This window comes from Pseudonaja textilis, chromosome 1, assembly GCF_049901715.1.
Source record: "Pseudonaja textilis isolate UNSWEBS1 chromosome 1, rPseTex1.2, whole genome shotgun sequence".
Classification (NCBI taxonomy): domain Eukaryota; kingdom Metazoa; phylum Chordata; class Lepidosauria; order Squamata; family Elapidae; genus Pseudonaja; species Pseudonaja textilis.
In genome coordinates this window covers 251,403,410-251,419,838 of record NC_141990.1, presented here as the reverse complement: position 1 = coordinate 251,419,838, position 16,429 = coordinate 251,403,410, and the positions used below count along the sequence as shown (strand labels likewise).

Genomic DNA, 16,429 nt, shown 5'->3' with positions numbered 1-16,429 from the left:
AATCCCATGTTAAACAGTATTCTAAGCCTTCTCCTTGATTGTAAATTCTTTAAATTTAAATTTCTGCACATTCTAATATTTTTTATTCATTTTCATATCTTTGTTTTTCCATTGCTGTGCAAACACAATTCTAGCAGCTGTTAACATGTATAAAATTAAATATGTATTCTACCCAACAACATATTTCTGGTTTTAAATCCATATGTTGCTTTACCATTGTTTTAACCATGAGACCACTAACAGGATTTGAATTTGAGCTTGTATTCTGATTGGTTGTCAGACTCCCATGGGGCCATGCAGGGGCAACTCTGTAGGCTGTCCTGAGTCCCAGACTTGGCTGAGCCTTGCTGGATGATAATGTAATGAAAGGGCTTTGGGCAATTCCTATTATAGTTCTACCTAGAGTAGATCTTTGTTTATTGTTTTGTGTACTTATTTTATTCTTATTTAAGTAGTAAGTGCACAAAATAATAAACTACCTTTTTGTATATCTTCTTTTTGTAGGTCATTAGGGCAAAGAAGTCAGTGACATCAACTTGGCCATGCCCAGCCAGTCACATGACCACCAGGCCATGCCCAGCCAGTCACATGACCGCCAGGCCACGCCCAGCCAGTCACACGATTGCTAGGCCACGCCCACCAAATAACACACACCCACACAGTCACATGACCACCTAGGCTGCACCCACAAAATAGGCCACGCCCACTGAACCGGTAGTTAAAAAAAATGAATTCCACCACTGCTACCAACTCAGACAAAAAAGCAGTAAACAACAACCTAATAAAGGAACTACCAATGAGAAAACAACACAGCATCAACACTGACATAGCAAGCTACTGCATATAAACAGAGAGCAAACCTCATTCCTTTCTAGCACTGAAGATGTAACCTAGTCAGGGAATGGAACATTATCAAGAAAACAACTAAGCTCAGAGAACACCAAGGAGTCCACAGTTCAAATCTAAGCTACATATATTATTTTCTACTGATACTGATCATTTTATGCCTTTATAAAAGATGTGGATGGCTCCTTTCCAGAAGTTGAAGTATGAAGAAGTTTCTAAAAGAAACAAATGGACCCAAATATCCCTTTGCCCCAATTTCCCTGAAGTAGTAATAACCATTTGTCAAAACTGGCATCAGAACTGTTTCTTGAGCTTGATATTGAATATTTTCTTATACAGTATTACCTTATATTATTCTCTTGTTTTTTTTCTTATTAAAGAAAAACTATGTGTTACATTTTATTGTAGTACCTGTAAAAACAGAATTACTATAGGAAGTTCAGATTGGCACTGAAATATTCAGTGCAGCAATCATGCTACTTAGAACTGTTTTCAAAATTATGAGCGAACTAGCCCCAACTGAGATGTTGCAAAAAAGCTTACAACTTTCTATGCTAATATATACCTTCCCTTCATGAATTGTACTATAGTCTCCATGAGTGATTATTTTCTATGGAGACCCTTTGCAAAAATGTAGCTTTTCATGGAAGCTAAAACTCTGTGGGATACTGTGAAGTTCTGTATGTGTGCAGTGGATTATGTTTGTTTAACAAGATTGTGGACATGCAAATACTAAATATCAATTTGTAAAAATGAGGTTATTTGTGCAGAAGCGTTTTAGATATCAGAAGAAAGAGGAAACTGAAATTTTGTTTGATTCTAATTGCTTTCTCCAACAATTACCCCCTACATACAAGCACACACACACACACATACACACAAACACACACACAAAGAGACATACATTCATTTGAAGCAGTGTCACTGAAGAATGATACATCCATCAAAGATTTCAGTGGATTTAAATAGTAATTCTGAGATGAACCCAAACAGAAACTGAATTTTACCTGTTTTCACCTAATAACAGAAGCTAAGATATAAATGCCTAATGATACATTTAAAAGTACAGGAAGCTAAATCCACCTTTTCCTAGAGGCAGTTTAACTTTGGGTGGATGACTATAGCAAACAAATTTGAAATAATATGTAGAAGTAAACATAGGAAGGTATTTTAAAATATGAATAAAACTTGGGATTAATTCTTCTTAATCATCATGCTAGGAGTGTTTAAAAGTATGCTAGGACCACTGTTTTAATTCTGTTTCATTTCTACTAACACTCTAGATTTATTAGCTGATGGTTCTTTCTAGGAATTATTATACAAAACTAATAATAAATAACATGAAACGTAGTGGAATTATTAATTTCCTACATCACTGAATTCATGGCATCAATTCTTATCTATAATGTCCCAACATTTTGGGTAAAAAGAAATCAAAGAATTAGGGCCTAAGGGATAAAACACAAGATATTTGCCCCCATCAGCATTATTTTGTATGTGCTTTTTTTTAACAGAATTATTTTCAAAAATGAAATGTCAAAATATAAAATTAGAAGAAAAGGAAAAAGCAAGGAAGAAGGATAACAGGGAAAGTTTAAAAAGTAACATAACCCATCCTCCAAAAAGAACATCAATTACTTCCAACTTTTTTATATGGATACAATTATATATAAAAACTCTTGTTTTAGTTTGAAAATAGCAAATAGAAATCTAAAATATCAAAGACATTCATACCTATAATCAAATAATAACACCAATACATAGTTATACAGTACCTTGTTCTAAATAAACGTATCTCACAAACGCCTATCTCACAAACGCATCATAATAGCAATTATACAAATACACAGAATAATGCTAGATACTTCTACAATCAAAATATCTATTATAAAACATCCTCTGTTTTAAATTTAAACAAATGTATAAAAACATAAATGTACAACTCCAACAATATTTCTATAGTCATAAAACATCTAATAGTTTATTCCTAAAATCAAAACTTATTTTTTATCTTTATTAAGCAAAAAGTAAAAGTCTCCATGTAAAAAGAAAAATAGTCATATTTTTATCTTTAATCAAAACAATCAGTTTTGCCATCTCAACCAGATCCATATGCTTCACAATCCATTCTTTCATTGTGAGAATTCATACATCCTTCCATTTCTGTGTTTACAAAAGCCTTACAGCAGTTATTAGGCATAAAAACAAAGTGTCATATTTTCTGTTCGGTCTCCTATAATATTTTAAATTATTTGTAATAACACAACCTGAAAATTCAAATAATAATTATAAAGGAAAGGAGACTGTAGAAGACCCTTCACCTTAATAATCATGTGTGGTTGAAGAACCCAATAAATTGTTCAAAATATGCTTTGCCAAACTTTTTCTGGTAAACCAGCATTTTTCTAGTCAAATCATCTATTTTTTGTTATCCAGTTTGGATTGCTACTGTACAATTGACATAGGGATGCCATAAAATATTCTTTGGAGGTTTAAATTGCCGTTATTGTAATTACTTGCTATTGGTTGTTTACAATCCTCTTCCATTTTAAATGCATTACATAAATATTTCTCAGCCTTTACTAAACTCATACCATCAATTTAGTATGGGCATGTGTTATACAGAACAAATACTTTCCCCCTGTTAGCAAAATTATAATTTTACTCATTAATAGAAGCTTTTTACTTCTTGTCTGAGGAAATTATATGTATATGCTCTTTGTCTCCTTGTGAAACTTACAAAACTATTTGTCACAATATGTTCCTCTCTCTCATACAACAAAACTGAGCTCACTAACCTGACAACACAAATCTGAGTTCAAGTCAATATTGCAAATTTTAAATGACTATATTGTGTATTTTACAACTGCCGTGCTTTTGCTATTGATAAGCCATGTGAAGCATTGTCATGTACAAGAATGAAGATCAAATAATTGTTCTTTCCTAATTTTCTCATTTATTAACTCCCAGTGTACTATGTTTATACTCTTGATTGTTTTGTCCAACTAGATTGCAGTATGTAATAAAAATTGTGTGCGTGTGTGTGTGTAAATCTGAAATCATCTAGAGAACAAATTTAAGTTTCTCATTACTTTCTGCTTATTTTTTTTTCCTTTCAGAGGTAGAATTGAGTAGCTTGAAATTCTAGGACAAACTCAACTGTTAGTTCATCAGTGGAAGAAATTCTTAATTTTTCTGTGTCTCCTTATTTCAGCTTTGAAGTGTCTGTCACACAAATTCTGAAGTAATTTTACTGTCAACATACTACCTTGTCTAAATTACACATGTACCACTCTAGACATTTTACAAATATTCATTCTCTTCCAAGATACTGTTCGATTTTAAGATAGCAATACTCTAAAGACATTTAACAATTTTTTGATAACACATCTCTTAAGGTCTTGTTTATTAATAATAATACTGTTTAATAAAATATTATTTGGAGATGCCATGATGTTTTCATAGGAGTTATACCATAAATATTTAGGAAGCATGTATTTTTTGTTTATGGGCATTATTTTATGCAGCATTTAATAGAATATATTTTAGGATTGTAACATTATTCCTTAACATAACTCTTGGTTCTGATTATTTTAACATAATTATCTTTCTATTAATCTTGGATGAATGTCCCACATTAAATAATATGTTTGTATGTATGTATGTATGTATAAGTAAAAGGGGATTTCCATTTATTCACTGAATCATTATAGACAAATGGATATGATATAGAAATTGTAAAAAATGCATAACTGCACAGAGTAAGACATATAGTAGATATAGATACAATTAATGGTACAATTAAAATGTATCTATATAGGATAGCCCAGTTGTAACCTTTAAAATATGTGAACAAAGGGTAAAAGTTGTTGGAATTATACATACTCATTATATTATATATTAGTCCAACTCCTAAAATACACCGTGAGAAGCATCACAATAAACTAAATTCAGCATCATTTAAGAAGGCATTTATTTAAAAAGTGAAAATTATTATATTGTATTTCATGGTTTATTGCACTATTTTAGTCCTTTATTGTTGCAATTAATTTTATTTATGCTTATATACATTTCACCAAGCTGATGTAATATGCCATTCATATGAAATATAAAATAGCAGAGACGTTAAAAAACATAATTTCAATTGTATATCTTGTCTAGGAACAAAGTCTGGGTGAAATCTTGGATGTTATAAATATTTTATCCCCTTATATAGTTATAAAATATAGGCAATAAACAATATATGACCTATACATGACTGCCTATGATATTTGAAAGAGAGCATTAGCTGTGGATTATCACTCAATAATTACTTATTTCATGGATGATTGTGTACATAACAAGTGAAACAGATTATGTCTGACTCATTTACAGGGTATCATATATGCATATACTTATCTGTAAGTATAGTAGGCACTTTGGTTCAAAGACAAAATCACACTGAAGAGTTGTTATATGTACAGAAGTCATTTTGTCAGCAGACTTAAGAAAAAAGCCATTTTTTTTTTAAAAAAAGGCATTTATATCAACAGAATTTTTCCATCCCTTGAGTGCCAGATCACTGTGGGGAAAAATACATTTTAAGACAGTGAAAAGGTAACCTTGTTTTTATAGCGTTAGTAAAGATTGTCCATTGTTCCTCTTTTCTTATATTCATATTTTGTAAGATATAAATACTTGGCTGTAGGGTTCTGTTTGAGCAAGTTGGATATAAAGATTATTACATCTACTGTATATTTGTGTGTTATTATACTTGTCAATAATTATTTATGCATAACATGGCACTACAGTTTTATGAGACTTTCTGTACCTGAAGTATGAAATTATACTTTTATGGGACTCTGGCAGTGAAAGTGTTTAAAATATTGCACAGCAACTGGATAAGACTTTTTTTTTTTAATCTTCCAATTAATTTGTGAACTATTTTAGAATATCTCTCTCACACACACCATATTTCACATTTTATTTATTTAAAAATGTTATCTTAAGCTAATAACTGTGGCTAACAAACAGACCAATAAAATAACAAAAATACAATTAATACTTATTCTACAGTAAATAGATAATACAAATTCAAGCCATTTCACATATCATGTACTTCTAACAATTAATATTAATGCCTGCAGAAAAAGTCAGATTTTTGAATCCTTCTAGATCTCCAGGTAAAGACTATTCTGCATGTATTCTGCTTAATTGACACCGGTTCACATAACTTCTCAATGATTAATTAATCTGTTTGATTGGATCTTTTGGTTCTACTTATTGACTAAATCTGACTCTTATTGCAACAAAAACATACAGTTTAAATATTGTTGAATACCAAGAAATTGTTCCCTGTTATTTTCTTCAGTGAAATCACTGGAAGACCAGATACAAATTTGTTAGTAGAATCTGATGCTTGTCTATTATTAATGAAGCAATTACCCATATATTGTTAATCAAATTTAGAGTACATAGTAAAGGGGCAAAACAGAACATTAATCAATTTTCAGTTCCTTGAATTAAAACAAAATCCTCTTTGGACCTTCTTCTACTTCAGTGGATTCAACAGGAAGGAACTGAAAGAATCCAATTTTGATTTGAAATAACTGGATATGTTTGGAATGCATGCTTACTTTGGATGACACAATTACTATACTTAAGGGCATTGTTAAAGTAGAAATGCAGTACAGAATAACAAAAATAACTAGCATGTAAACTTATTTATCATATTATACTTTAATTTTTCAATCAAAATTGTCTCTTAGCATGTGTCTGTTGAGATTCTCAGTTATCCAGATCATAGTTGTCTCAAAGATGCTTTTTTCTTCAAAAGGCAATTGGACTGGGGTTTTTTCCTTTCCTTCTCATCCAAGAAACTTCACTGGTTCTAATGGCAGGGGTACGGAAGGCTATGTATTGACAGTTGAGATTGGCTGGTGGGTGGGATGGAAGGATAGGTTCTGATAGGATAGTAATGGGGGAATGGAAGGATGTTATTATTCTGCAGTTTCTGAGAGTGTTGAGGCCACTGGGGGATTTATTTGTGCCCTCAGGGTCATCTGAATCATGGTGTAATTGGTTGTGGAATCTTCTTGGAACCAATGCAAGGGCTGCATTATGAACTGGAGATAGGTGTATCTTATTCCTGCCCCTCTGTTAAGGGAGGGTTGTTTGATTCTAACATAGATGGATTATTTTACCCCTCTTTCAAACCAATGATACACTCTATCCAAAATATGAACACTCTCAGCATGTTCTAATTCAAATTCAGATGCAACAAAAATCTACTCCAAAGCCCTGTGATTTCTAGGTAACTCTCATATAACCAAGGTTAACATTACTTAGCTTTTAGAAATTGTATGCGATGTAAGATGCCTGTAAATGTAGCATCTTTATATACTAAGTATTATAAATATATCAGGAAGTAAAAGAGGGCTGCAGAAGGGATGGGTCAACAGCTGTGGGATTCATTAGTTGTTTATCATCTAGATGCTAAAAGTCCAAACCTCTGGAGCTTTTTCAAGATCAGCTAAGATCAAATAGCAGATTGGTTTTCTAGCTGTGGTGCAAAATTAACAATAAGAACAACAAAGCCTTGTTATTGCTTTCTATGTCAGACTTCAGTAGCCTCAAACATAGTTGAACTTCCCCAGATGCTCAACATGAATTGATTAGTAAAGAATCTTTATTGCTTGCCAAGATTGAAGCCTGCTTAAACTGATAGTTGCATTCTGACAGCTAAGCCTGCTACCCCGTCTTGTCTCTCTTGAGGTAAATTCAGTACATTTTGCTCCCACCCTTTTTGGAGCTTAATAGAAACACATTTTTTCCATTTATCATGTTCTGTGCTAGGTGACAGTTGATTACTTGTGCATCACATGCATATTACTCAAGGTTTTTCTAGATGCAGTCTCCTCTCTCCCCCTCCCTCCCCCCCCCCTCTGTGTGTGTCCTTTAAATATATTTCTCAGGCTGTCTCTCTACAACCCTTATAGAGTCTTAAAGATGTGTATGATTACATGGTACAGAAATACCTTTACCTTTTTTGTCAGCAGTTAGGTATATTCTTCAGCACAGAATGATGGTCCTTTTGCCACCATCAACAGCCTACAGACAATAATTGTGAAAGAGATTCAGTAAAAATGTTTTATCCCCTCAACTGCCAATTGATACCCTATTATCTGTTGCTCCATATTATTTGTGGCTTTCTATAGAATCCATTCAACTTAAGAGTCAAATCAGTAGTACTACTACTTTGAAAGATAATACTAGTCTTTACTATACAGATCAGTATTATTACAGCAGATTCCTGGACTAGATCATACTGTATTTACATACAGTACACAACAGAGAATTCTTCACTGTCTCTATTTTAATTGATAATGTCCACATACTAGGATCTGTTCACGTTTACAAGGCATAAACCCTGAAGAATAAATGAAGAAATTTATTTTATTATATTTTCATAATAACGATTTTATGTGTGATTTAATATACTTGGTAGCTTTTTATTATGTCACTTTGAAAGCTACTAGAGCATAACTAATAAATTTTAGAATTAAATTTTATGAATGGGTTAATAAATTTAAATAAAGCCTCATTTGGTGCTGTCAAGTCAATTAAATGGATGCGTTAAATTTGAAATAAATTGCTCATGCAAACTGATATAAATAATATAGAGATTTATCTAAGTTTCAAAAAATAGATTTTTTTTAGAAATGGCAAATGACTGGTTTTTCTATAACCCCTTCTTTCATCCTATCAATGAACATGTGAACCATGTGAAAAGGTGATAGAGAGATAGAGAGATAGAGATAGAGATAGAGATAGAGATAGAGATAGAGAGAGATAGAGAGAGAGAGAGAGATGTGGTGTCTCAGTGGTTAAGATACCAGGTTTGTTGGCTGGAAAGCCAGCAGCCCAGGTTCGAGACTTGATTGCCATGCAATGGGGTAAACTCCCATCCTCGCCCCAGCTCCTGCCAACCTAGCAATTCATAAGCATGCAAATGCAAGTAGATAAATAGGTACCACTTTGGTGAGAAGGTAACAGTGCTCTATGATAGCTGGTAGGGCTCTGACAATCTACCCCCATTCAAATCATGACTCTCTAGCTGCATCTCTCAGAGTTTAAAAAAATCATTTATTAGAAGTGAACATACCAGCATTACCTGGGTGCAGCTGACTCTGAGACACATCATTCATCTCACCCTTGACCCTGGTCTTCCCCCACCCCCTGGATGTATATTCTCCAATGGGACAGATCCATAGCCAAGAGTCATCAATCATGCTCTTCAGTAATAATGTTGCTAGCCATATGACTGCAGAAATGTCTTCAAGACAGTGCTGCCTCAGTGGCCTTTTGAAACAGAGGTGAGCACTGCCCCCATAGTCATCAATGACTAGCACAGGAAAATCCACAAGGACTCCTTGACATACATACATACATACATGCATACATACATACATACATACATAGTGTGTGTTCCATGTTCTGCTAAACAAAGGAAGTCAGTTGTATTGTGTTAAAAGAAGGGGGGGGGGACAAAAGAGAGACTTGGTAGGAAGCAAAAATCCAGGCCAGTTGCTAAGTGCCCAAACTATGTTAATGTACTTGCAAGGATGCTGCAATGGCTGGATCATTAAGGATTGGTTCTAAGTACTTGCTGGACAAGTGGTTGTTCAACAAGGTTCACCTGTAATAAATTTGGTAGAAACACACTCTGGTACACACACATTTTAGTTTCTTTCAAGATGAATTCATTGCATCATACTAATTAGTATTTTTCTCCCAGCATTTGAACTAGCCTAGCCTATTTAAATTTTAGCAAAATTAGTAGGCTAGGGAATTTTTTCAGAAGCTAGCCAGGGACCATCCGAACATTATTTCAACACTGGCATTGGAGCAGAATCTCCACCTTCCTGACAACAGTAGTTTAGCTTGGCTCAAAAACAGTTATGGTTGACAAATCCCTCTGTTTAACAGCAGCAAGCAATGGCCAAGAGGCTGTCTTGGATAGTTAGTTCTCCTGCATTGCCTGAAATGATCTTCCTCTACCCAACATTAAGAATGGTAGTGCATTTGTTTGTCAATTTATGGTCAGTTCCTTTGGAAATCAGTAGTGATGGGGAACTTTGCCTTTTTTATTGTCTTTCCTGAATTGGATTACTTGAAAATTACTCTAAGAATTAGGTTTGACTTTGAAAGGTTTGACATCTCTGTGGATTTTATTCAAGTTGCTGTCCCATATAATTTTTTTTCCTAATAAGGTATTTTATTGCAAAATCAATATCAATTGTGCTCTTATAACAAGACATGACTTCTTATGAACATGCATGGACTACGATACATTAACGGTACCATATTAGCACTCTTCTAGTGGGATTTGTCAAGTTTATGCTTAGCTTTCTGAGATTACTAGGAACCTGCTAGGCAAGACTGGGAAATCCTCTAAGCTGTGCTGAATTATTATATTGTTTGCTATCCAAACTGTAATGCTAATGAGCTTGGAACACAGCAGAAATCATTTGACCCAAGTGGCTATGAGACTTATTAAGAACTATAAGCCAAAAGACCATTGCACATGAAACTTACAGCTTCCATTGATCTGAGCACATTTCCCCAAATTAATTGTGCAGCTGGTAAGCATCCCCCCAACTTACTACCAGAAGACAATACTTTTAGTAGGGAGAGTAGTAAGTCTGTATGACACATTGCAGTAAAATTGGGAACATCATGTATCAAAACATGGCTGTTGTCAGAGCTGCTTTTCATTGGGATGGATTAAATTCAGATTTCCTCAAACTAAAAGGCAACAATACAAAAATGCCATTATGTTGATGGCATACTGCGTAGTCCCAAATCAGTGGTATCATATTTAATAAAAAACAAAATATTGCATTATTGCATCTTAAAGCAACCATCTTTTAATATCCCAGAGAATTCTGTTGCACTTGGCTAATATTAGTTACAGAGAATTTATAATCTCAGATTTCAGTTAGAATAGAGCTGAAAGGGACACTGGAGGTCTTCTAGTCCAACCCCCTGCTCAAGCAGGGGGCCCTATATCATTTCAGACAAGTCCAATCTCTTCTTGAAAACCTCCAGTGATGAAGCACCCACAACTTCTGAAGGCAAGCTGTGCCATTAGTTAATTGTCCTCACTGTTAGGAAGTTTCTCCTTAATTCCAAGCTGTTTCTCTCCTTGATTGATTTCCATCCATTGTTTACAAATCTTGCTTCTGGATAATAATTTTTTTTTGTTACTATCCTCTGTGCTTCTTCAAAGGGCAGTCTAACTTTCCGGAGCAAATTTGGAAGACAGAGGGGACTGCAAATGTTTGAGAAAACCAGGAAAAAATTTAGTTCCCTTACCTTCATGGAAATCTCTGTTGGATCATAAATGCTATGTATAAATAGTTACACAACTTTGAATTCAACTTTATATTATATCATGCCTTTAATATCATTAACAATAACCGGGACTTAAAAACTTCATTTAAACATTCCCAAATAACTTCTTTTTGTTTCTAATAAGAGTTATGACCATATGCATGAAGACAGACTTGTGCATGTCTGGCCCCTATAACAATTTATTCTTTAGCTTAATGAAATAATATTATGCCTCACCACACTTCAGTTGACTGAGAAATTGAGAAGCTGAAGTCAAGATGACACCCATTTTTATTAACTGATGTCCTTAACTAATATCCTTAACAAATTATATTTCAGTGCTATGTACCTGTATTTTATGTTTTCTCTTGTTTGTACATTGAATGTAAGATAGCAATTCAAAATATTAAGATTGCAACATCAGTTTTCTAAGGAAGTGGATATTGCCGTGGTCTCCGACAAGAGCAAAGTTAACACCTCTCTCCTTTTCACAACCACTACATCCAACTCTATTTTCTTTAAATAATACAGCATGTACCAGCAGTATATTTGTACCAGCAGTACCAGCAGCAGTATATTTGTACCAGCAGTTGATAAAAAGATTGCCAAAGCCTTTTTCTTTCTGTTGTTGCATTTACTGTTGTGCTGAGAATACTAATTTTCTCCATATTGCAGTACACTGGAATGTTAATTCAATATCATTTCTACTTAGTGATCTCTCTGAGGTTAATAAAGACTTAATTGTTTCAACTTGGATTTTTTTCAAAGTGCTAAGCAATTTAATTTTACGAAGAAAGGAGGACATTTGAATTGAATTAGCTATGCCACCAAGGGAAGTTTTTGTAGCATAACTCATGTTCCATATAGTACTTATTTCTCTTATTCCAATTATAGTGAAACATGTATTCCCATCAGCTAAAAGTATCTTTTTGCTTATCAGGCATTTTTCCCATTTCTCCCCCCCTTTTTTTGCTTTGATGGTAAAGCTGCACTTTCTCTGACTACCAGAGGCTTCAACTTTTGGGATGCTATTCTGAATCAAGGCAAATTTAATCAGCGTGTCTTCTATGATTTCTTTTTAGAGATGTAAGATTGACTTTGTCAAAAAGAAAAGTTTCTTAACCAAGCAATCCCCTCCAGCTCCACTTTGTAATAGTTTGACTCTACCATCTTTCCTTATTTTGATTCCTATTATGTACAATATATCATTTTCCCTAAATAGGCCTAAAACGAGGAAGTTAAGCCAACTAAGAAGTCAATCAAGAATTATCTGAATTGCTAACAGTTACAGAACAGGTCATTTAAGTTCCAGAACAGACTAAAGACTAAAAACTAGTCCAAACAGTTACTCTTTATAAATTACTGCCCTGAATTAAAATAAAAGATTCAAATTATAGTAAAACATTGATTAGTTCATTCAAAAGGAGAAAAAATATTTTGAGTTAAAAATATAAAAATGTACATATTATATGATTGCAAGAGATTCGTATAAAAACATCAATATTAATTTGTTAAGATGGCTTGGTCAGAAATTTGAGACCTTGATACATTAAAAAAAAAGTGGGGTTAGGTTAGTTATAAACAGTACATTCAAAATATGCTATGAACTTAGTCAACTAGCTATAAAGAACTTTAAAATGAAGACGGGAGATTGCAACTGTTATGATTTTAGACTGAATATTATTTATTTATTTTATCTCTGAAAAATATTTCTATGCCACTGCAATCAAAGCAACCTTTGTCAATTTACATAGAAAAAAATAAGCACCATACATGCTTAATTAAAAAAAAAAGAAAACACAATGGCACTACAATCATATAAAGAAGATAGAATTAAAAAGATGGGAAATTCAAGATTGTCCACAAAATTTTCAACAGTTTTCAAAATATGACCCAAAAGGGAACTGCTTTTTCTAAAGCAACTGGATAAAAATAAATGAGATCATTCAATATTCTTTCCTCAGAATAGTCAGAACCACTTTGTTAATTCAATAAACATATAGTGTTGTTTTGAAAAACTATAATAACAAGATAATTTAATACATAGCAATCATTTAAAGTTACCAAAATTTTAATTCAACCTTGTCTGTAGATCTTATTTTAGTTTATTGTCTTTTTTCCTACCTTTATTTTCTTTCTTACCTTTCTTTTCTTCCATTCTATTTTTAAAAGTTATTATAATTAATTAAGTAATTAATTAAAACAAAAAAGGAGGTACCTATTTGCTTTGCTCACCTATAAGCAATTACAAATTAAGATTGAAGCCCCAAACAATTTGCATTTTTACCCATTTATGCTGCAGGACTTTTTCTATTTTGTAGCACTTTCATATCCTTTGTAGCTTTTCTTTGCCAGCGATCCTGTGATTACAGGATGGGTAGATGATTATGTCATCAGTTCTGATGCAAAAGCCATTCTTTAAATATTCATTATAGTTTCTCTTATGTAGTGTCTTATAAAAGAGTGTCTTATAAAATGTAGCCCACAGAATATGATTTACATTGCTTATAGGTATGTGGCTTTCTAGGTTCACCCGTGTCAAACTCAATTGCGACATGTGACATACAGGGGTTCAATTTTTTTAACAACTGGTTCTGTGGGCATGGCTAAGTTGGTGGGTGTGGCTTGGTGGTCATGAGACTGGGTGGGCATGGCCAACTCGACATCACTCATGTCAAGGGACGGTTCTCCTCACCTGGCCTCTCATGACAGTGGGAATGCTGCAACGGTCATAAGTGTGAAAAATGGTCATAAGTCAGTGCCATTGTAACTTTGAATGGTCACTAAATGAACTGTTGTAAGTCAAGGATTACCTGTACAAAAATACAAAAAGCTTCTTTGCTTGCAAAAAGCTGCCCTAAATACCAATCATTAGATTAAAAATACCTGCAAGCCAGTGTTACAAATCAGGCAGGGTGCCAGAGCACCTTGAGGAATTAAAATAGTTAAAATGCAGTGATAACTATCAGCAGCCAACTCTTGCTCATAAAGTGAAACCCTTTAGCAGAGAGGTTATTTAAGCTCTCCAGAAAAAGCACACCCAGGAAAACCAATCCTCAGATCCATTTGCACCACTTAAGGATACCAGCAGGTCTCACTCACCTCACAAGATAGCCTAAGGAAATCATCCAGATTTAAGGAAAGATCACATGCCCCCAGAATGGCAGTAAAAAAATCAGTGCCAAATACCACTAAAGCAGTGAAGGAAGACCTCTTTCCCAGATAGAAAAAGAAACCATGAGACAGGAAAAAATTCAAACACAATACAAATAATTAAATTACAACAGTAGCTGTTGCTGATTGAAGCTGAATAGGGAAAATTATCCCATCAATAAACACAGGATTAAATGTCACCAAGCACAGAATTAATCTTCACCAAAAACCAATTTTGGACCAAATCTCAGAAAGGGTATGTAAACTCATGTTTGAATGTCAATCTTTCTAGCTAGCCAAGAAGCCTTGTGAATGTCACTCATCTTGGTTCACTGTCATTAAAAGCTTCTTTCTGACAGCTCTGTTTCATTATTCAATTATTTCTTCAAAGTGCTGATTGTCCAAGGAAGTATTTCCTCCCAACAGCAGTGTAAAAATCTTAAAACAACCCTTCCCCTTTAAGAAAGTCAAGCCCAGAAACTCTGGAGACAGGAAGTCTAGGTGTACTGGCAAGAATGTAATAAGGGTGGAAGAAAACATAAGGAGATTGCTTTTTAACTACTGGTTCTCTGAACTGCTTAGAAAGTTAACAAGGGGTTCTATAGAACCAATCAGAATCGGTAAAATCCCACCCCTGGTGACATATCATGATGTATCACAAAGTATTTTGCTGGGTGCTGCATGTAATGCTTATGGCCCATGTGTCACCAGTATGATACTCCTGTTCTAGGTGGTTCTTGACAAGTTATTTACAGTATTTCCAGTTATATCCAGAAAGGAAAACATTTGATATAAACTCTTTTTTTTTGCTATTTTTTTCTTGTTTTTTACAAGCATATGTGTGAACAGTGTGGTACCAGAGTGTCTTACATTTTAAAACAAATACGACAATATTTTTCATATTTAATACAGTTGGAAATCTTATAAAATTTAATGTTAATGCACATATTTTGTTAAATTGTAATCTTTCATTCTTTGATTATTCACCATTCAATACCTTATTTTTTTGTCAGTCTCCATATTCTAGGTATCGCTCTTTTTACTACTAATAAAATATCATTAATCATATTTGAAGTGTTTAACAGACTCATATAATTCTAACAATTTCATCAATTTATATTTAATTATGATCTTCCATTATTTATCCCCTTTCTGATTTTTAGTTATGCCACTGATATTTAAAATATATCCCCTTTCTAATCACATTTTGCAACTTATTTAATGCTATATAATTCATCATATTTACATTTAACCAGCTATATAATTCTAATAATAGTTTAGTTGTTTTTATTAAATTATAATCTTTCATTATTATTTTATTGAAAATTTCAATATGTTCTTTTTATATCAATCAAATTTGATATAAATTCATGACCTTCTTTGTCTTATAATAAAGATGTCTACTCAATACAACCTAATTTCAAACAAGATGATATTTTCTTGTGCTTGAATTTCATGCTACCATAGTAATAGTGTGGGTCTCCCTATGGTAAACTTTGTAAACTATTATTTCATTACTGGAATGTTACTAGAGCTGTGCACAATTAAACCATGTCAAAAGAGCAGACATATTAAGACACGAAACACTTAAATGAGCTTACATTTATTTGTCACAAGTGTGTGTAAATAGCCTTCTTCTGGTATTCATCATTCTAACTGTGCAACTAAAATAAACTTTTGTCTTTTGGTTTTACTTCCTCTAACCATCTTCTAATGATATGTCAGTTCTGAACAGGTGATCTAACTACATTCATTCTAGCACAGTTTACTAAACATAGGTCTGGAGATCCTACTTTGTATAGAGGTCTAAGGATGAATGTGTCCAGTTAAATGTAGTTTCATCATGAAAGGAAAATCTTTGTGGTTGGTAAGAGTTCAGAACAACTTGTTGATACATAATCAGTCAATCTGACAAAAATATTTACAATTCTGTAAATATACAAATATACAAAATGAATCTGAGAAGATCAGGTACAGAAGGAGAAGGACACTGGCATCATCCTTTTATTGTCACATTTTGAAAGACTTAAATATGTAATCATTGTGTGTTCAGTCT

General features: G+C 33.4%; 1 protein-coding gene across 2 annotated transcripts in view; it reads left to right on the top strand.

The window, feature by feature from the left end:
- NELL1 (neural EGFL like 1) overlaps positions 1-16,429 on the top strand; it is a 566,467-nt gene that overhangs the window by 457,924 nt on the left and 92,114 nt on the right. The window lies entirely within an intron of this gene.